Raw genomic sequence first — 6,332 nt, 5'->3', positions numbered from 1 at the left:
TAGTTTCTTTAAAATTCCTAGATTAATTGTGCATGACCATTTACAAATGTGCCTCTTGCACGATATGTGATGTAAGCTAAGTGTTTTGTATTCTTGAGTTTTTGCTTTGCTTATGTATTTGCTTTGCTATATTTTTTTACGCTTATTGTATGCATGAATTGCTTATACTCTAATGCTGTTGTTTTGCTCTTTAATATGTTTGATTAGATAATTTACCATTTTCTTATAATTTGCTACATTTGAATATGGAGTCAAATGGAGTCAAACTACATATTTAGCTAGTTGGTTTATGCTTCACCAGCAAATTGATCAAGCCGTAAATTAAATTTACTCAAATGTTACATTTTTCCTATGATATGTAAATGTACTAAAATATACATTCACACACATGGTTAATTTTTATGTTATCTTTATGTGCAAGATGCTATTATTTATCTTGTGCTGTGTATTGAATATAACTGTATTTTACAGGGCATTAACATTTATTGGCAATAAAGCATAGAAGCCTAGAGATTAGAGTTTACTTCTATCAACCCCCTAGAAATAGAGGTTGTGACAATGACGCCCACCGCTTGGATGTTTTACTACGCCTAGGACTCAGGAATATTCCGATTTTAGTGCTGGCCGTTTGAGATCTCATACTTTATCCGTACGGAGCACCAGGTGTTTCCGGAAACAGATCCGTCATTTAGTTACTTCCGGTCAATATTCAGGACGTTGGACAACTACGAGGAAATTTCGATGGATGTGTGATCGTAACTAGTGAAATTTAGTGTTATTCTATTGTAATATTAAGTTGATTTATGCTTAATTGTATCCATTATACATATTAATAATCTAGAATACCTGGTTACATGGAATATTTTTATAAATTGACATAGAAATCCTTGATTTTCGAGTTTGAAAATTTTGGCTAAAATTTATTTTGGTCAAATTTAGGCTTGAATAAGAAACTTATTATTTTTAAATAATATTTTGATTATTCAGCTTTACTTCCCGGTCATTCGTGTTTAACAATGATAGTTTAGACACTTGTGATTGTTTAAAAAAATATTTTTGGACTTTTTGATCTATTCATCAAATACCTAGAATTTTGTTGATATTGATTTTTTTTTGTCCCGAATAGGTAAACAAGGTCAAGGTCAACCAAAAGTACATATTTTAAAAATAGAATAACATACACGACAGATGTAAACAAACACTACATGTGTTATCGTGTTTAGAATAGAGTGACAACTAGTAAACACTTGTATTTATTTTGAATTTCACAGATTTTATTGTGTTTGAAATAGGTTGTCACTTGGAGGTGTATTTTGTGTAATCGCTTATAAGTGCATACATTTTGGTAGGCCCTATATGGTCTGACTTCTGTTATTTTTCACACATGCATAAATATTTAGGGTCCATAATTATTATTTATATTCACATAGACTTTATTTGTGATATTTATATTTATATATGTATGGTTTGTGTGTATATTTTGTTTGTGTTTTGGGTGATATGTCATTTACATGTGAGTGTATTATATTTTGATTTTTAGTTGTTTGTATGATGTGATGTTACCTTGTGATCTGTGAACATGGTTTTGTGTGTATGTTTTGAATCTTGAATATAAATAGAGTTTAAAACATTTGATTGAACTTAAAAAAAAACTTTTATCATTTACATGTAGGTTAAATTTAAAAGTTAAATCTAATTTAAATTATTTAAAATTTAGATAAAGTTTAAACCATTTAAATAAACTTTAATTAAACTTTGTTTAAACAGTTGTGACGTGATCGAGTGTAGTGTGCATGATACTAATATTCTGATTGAACAAATAATTACGAACTTTTGCTTGTTAATACCATTTTACTTTCGCTTTGAACTTTTTGACTATTCTTTTCATTTGATAGTGTCATTCTTTGAGTTTGTGTTACAAGGTGAGTTTAAACTTTAGACACAGATAGACTTGACTCTTATCCCATAGGTCACTGACTTTAGAATCACAGACACACTAGTTGTAAATCTACCTCGAGTTTTTTTTTGTGTCCTTTATTGAGTTAGTGAACATAAAAGCTTCACACAACTTTTTCCCATCCCATCTTTCAGGGGAGGCTGTAGCTGATTATCCAGATTTGGTAAGTGTAATTGTGAATTTTGTATATTTTGTGTATTGTTTTATTGTTTGTACATTGTAGAAATTTTTTTTCTCCCCTCCTACATTGTTACGTACACTATGGCAGAAGGGAAGGCTGATGGAAAGGTTATTGTGGATCAACCAACCAGCCCATTAACAGAGATACCAAAAGAAGTTAAAGGAATGATGGAAAAATTGGCAGTAACACCAAAAGCTGATACAGCTCATGACTTGACTAAATGGATGCTAGACTACCTCAAGTCAACAGGTGTCTTACCACCCACAATGCCATCTATGACTCAACCACCAGATGTTAAACCAAAGATCAAGGATGATAAACCAACCAAGGTAATAATGAGCCATCCACCCAGAATCACATGGTTTTCAGTTCATGAGAAGCAATCCGGCGACACAACATATGAACTATGGAAGCATGAGGTGAAGCGTCTTATGAAACAGCCATACGACAAAGAAGTCATCTTAAATGCTGTTACCAGATCACTCCGAGGAGAGGCAGGATCTGTCGCCATGCGTCTTGACTTAGACACTCCAGTAGAGGAAATAATACCAAAGCTGGACTCTATATATGGGAATGTTGATGAGAAGGAAGAACTTCTAGCAGAATTCTATGCGGCTACTCAAAGGGAAGACGAATCAGTCACCAGCTGGAGTTGCAGGCTGGAGGAAATAGTTGGAAAAGCAGTAGAAAGAGGACTTGTTAGAAGAGCAGATGTGGATGCCATGTTACATACTAAACTGTGGACTGGATTGAAGCCATCACTTAAAGATGTATCAGGGCACAAATATGACACCATAAAGGATATCGATGGGTTGAGCGTAGCCCTAAGACAGATTGGGAAGGACAGATTACAACGAGCTGCACATGTTACAACCAAACCACACACCAGTAAAGCTGTGACAGAATCATCAGATGTGAAGGAGATCAAAGGAATGATTCAACAGATGACCACTAGAATGGAAGGATATGAGAAGAAGTTGGAGCAACTACCATGGCAACAAGGGCAACAGTGGTAGCAACAGCCATCACCATGGCAACAGCAACAACAACCACCAACATGGCAACAATAGCCTCAACCATGGCAACAACAACCAACTTGGCAACAAAGATATCAGTCTAATTGGAGAGGACAACAGAGAGGTAGGTATAGAGGTAGAGGTAGAGGCAGAGGTAGAGGAGGACCAACACTTAGATCAAACAATACCAATGAGGAACCAAAATGTTGGAGATGTGGTGAAGTTGGTCATTATAAGATTGGATGTGCCAAGAAACTAGAGCCAGGTAAAGAAGATTTAAACTCCAACAAGTCTACACAAGGGGAACATGCTTAGGCTTGTTCAGTGCTACCGTTCCTAAAACCAACAAAACCAAATTACCACCAGAACTGAAATACAGATAGATCATTTAGATGCAACCACACCTGCCTTGCTAGATACAGGATCCACCGTATCAATCATGAGTGAATCATTTTACCAACAGAATATGTCATTGCCTTTACACAGTATTGAAACGTTATTGAACATTGAGTGTGCTGATGGCCAACCATTACCATACTTGGGATATACTGAAGTCAACATACAGATACCAGGACAACCGGACATGCACCCATGCATCATGCTGATTGTGCCAGACAGTTCTTATAATAGCCATGTACCTCTTCTTTTAGGAACGAACATCTTATCCCAGATGATCAGCACATTAAGAGATGACTATGGAGAGAAATTTTTGCAGAACAGCGAATTGACAACACCCTGGTATTTGACCTTTCGCTGCATAGTACTTAGAGAGAAGGAACTCAAGAGCAATGACAACCGCCTTGGTATAATAAAGAATGCAGAGAATAAGAATATTATCATACCTCCAAATTCCACAGCCACTCTGTCAGGGTATGTCGACAAAGAAATCTCATATCAGGCCACACTAGCCATGGTTCACTGCTGTAGATTGGCGAAAGATTTCAGCGACTTCGATGTTGAACCGACCTTGTTGTCATACAAGCACAAACATAATGGACATCTTAAGAACAACATAGCGAATGTCACCACCCTCAGCATTCCACCATGATCAGAGGTTCAACCCATAACCATAGAGACGTTACCTGAACCACCGACTGAGGAAGAAGCTACAAAGATTTTGAATCTGTTGAAGATCACCAAGAGTGACCTCACTGATAGTCAACTAAAAGAAGGATATCAACTTATCCGTTCCTAAATGGACATATTTTCCAAAGCTGACGACGATTATGGAGACACAGTCATCGTGAAGCATCGAATAGATCTCATTGATGAGAAACCTTTCAAGCAGCGATATAGGAGAATACCACCTTCAGCCTATGATGAGGTACGCAGTCACCTTCGACAGCTCTTGGATGCCAAGATCATCAGACTTTCTAAAAGCCCTTTTGCATCCAATGTAGTCTTGGCTAGGAAGAAGGACAATACTTTGCGTCTCTGTGTTGATTACCGTCAGCTGAATAACCAGACAATACGGGACAGCTATGCTTTGCCACGGATAGAAGACTTGTTGGATTGTCTTGCAGGCAGTAGGTTCTTTAGCTGCGTGGATATGAAATCAGGGTACCATCAGGTCGAGATACTGGAAGCACACAAAGAGCGGACAGCTTTCACAGTAGGACCTCTTGGTTTCTATGAGTACAATAGAATGCCGTTTGGACTGACCAACAGCCCGGCCACGTACCAGAGGCTAATGGAGGAATGCCTTGCTGACTACCATCTTAATATATGCTGTGTGTTCATCGACGATATCATCATCTTCGGTAAAACATTTGAAGAGCATTTACACAACTTGAACCTAGTGATGGAACGAATACGCCAAGCCCACTTGAAGCTAGCGCCAAAGAAGTGTTCCTTTTCCAACGTAAGGTGAAATTCCTAGGGCATGTTGTCTCGGAGGATGGAGTTGAGGTGGATCCTGATAAGACAGAGAAAGTCACCAACTGGCCTAAGCCAACATCACCAGAAGAGGTCCGTCGCTTTCTTGGACTCGCCGGATACTATCGTTGCTTCATTCGTAACTTCAGTCAGATTAGTCGACCATTAACAGACTTGATGCCCAGAACAACAGGCAAGAAGGGTAATAGAAAGAAGAAACACCTAGCGACTGGTATTGGGGAGATAGAGAGGAGGCAGCATTCAAAAAGTTGAAGGAGCTCTTAACATCAGCACCAGTACTCAGCTACCAGCAACCTGAATGTCCATTTGAGCTTTGTACAGATGCCAGTAGTATTGGACTTGGGGCAATCTTGCATCAGATTCAGGATGGACAAAAGAAAGTAATATGTTACGCCAGTAGAGGATTGACGAAAGCGGGGAAGAACTACCCAGCCCACAAACTGGAATTCTTGGCTTTGAAGTGGGCGGTCACGGACAAATTCAAGGATTACCTCTATGGACAGCACTTCACCATCATCACTGATAACAACCCACTGACATATGTTCTAACCACCGCCAAACTGGATGCTACCGGTCACCGATGGCCTGCGGACCTTGCAACCTTCGACTTTGACATCAAGTACCGGCCAGGGAAGACCAACACTGCGGCTGATGCTTTTAGCAGATGTCCACAACAAGAGGAAGTCAGCATCAGTTGCGACTCAGTTAAAGCCATATGTAATTCAACTACTACCGCACCCTTTGCTGAATGTTTGGCTGTGGCACCAGGTATACTCAGGGATGATGATGAACGGAATAGAACACTTACATCTGATATCATTGACTGGAAGAAAGCACAAAGACAGGATACAAGGATACAACACTGGATAGAAATCATAAAAAATAACCTAGTATCAGAAAAAGGAGACAGTACACTAAAGCGAGAGTACAATCACCTTAGAATTGACGACGGAATATTATATCGCCAGGTTACAATCAACGATGAAGTTAAGCAGCAGCTCGTACTACCAGCAGTTCACGTTAACACTATTTTGGAAGCGCTACACAATGACATGGGACATCCAGGAAGGGACCGCACCTTGTCGTTGCTTAGAGACAGGTTCTATTGGTCTGGTATGGCCAAGGATGTTGCTGATTGGATAACCAGGTGCGGAAGATGTATCCGCAGAAAGACCCGCACTAACCAGAAGGCGCCATCAGTCAACATCGAGACAACGTCACCGCTACAACTGGTATGCATGGATTATCTGACTTTAGAGCCATCCAAAGGAGGACAGCAACA

At 39.0% G+C, this 6,332-nt stretch overlaps 1 pseudogene; it reads left to right on the top strand.

Moving 5' to 3' along the window:
- Positions 1 to 1,780: 1,780 nt before the first annotated feature.
- Positions 1,781 to 3,547, top strand: LOC148609936 (uncharacterized; annotated as a pseudogene).
- The last annotated feature ends 2,785 nt before the right edge of the window (positions 3,548 to 6,332 follow it).

The sequence above is a fragment of the Perna viridis genome, chromosome 8, assembly GCF_037379345.1.
Source record: "Perna viridis isolate PV_CMFRI_1.1 ecotype Kerala chromosome 8, ASM3737934v1, whole genome shotgun sequence".
NCBI lineage: Eukaryota > Metazoa > Mollusca > Bivalvia > Mytilida > Mytilidae > Perna > Perna viridis.
The sequence above is the reverse complement of the archived record's forward strand: the minus strand, read 5'-3'. Positions and strand labels throughout refer to the sequence as shown.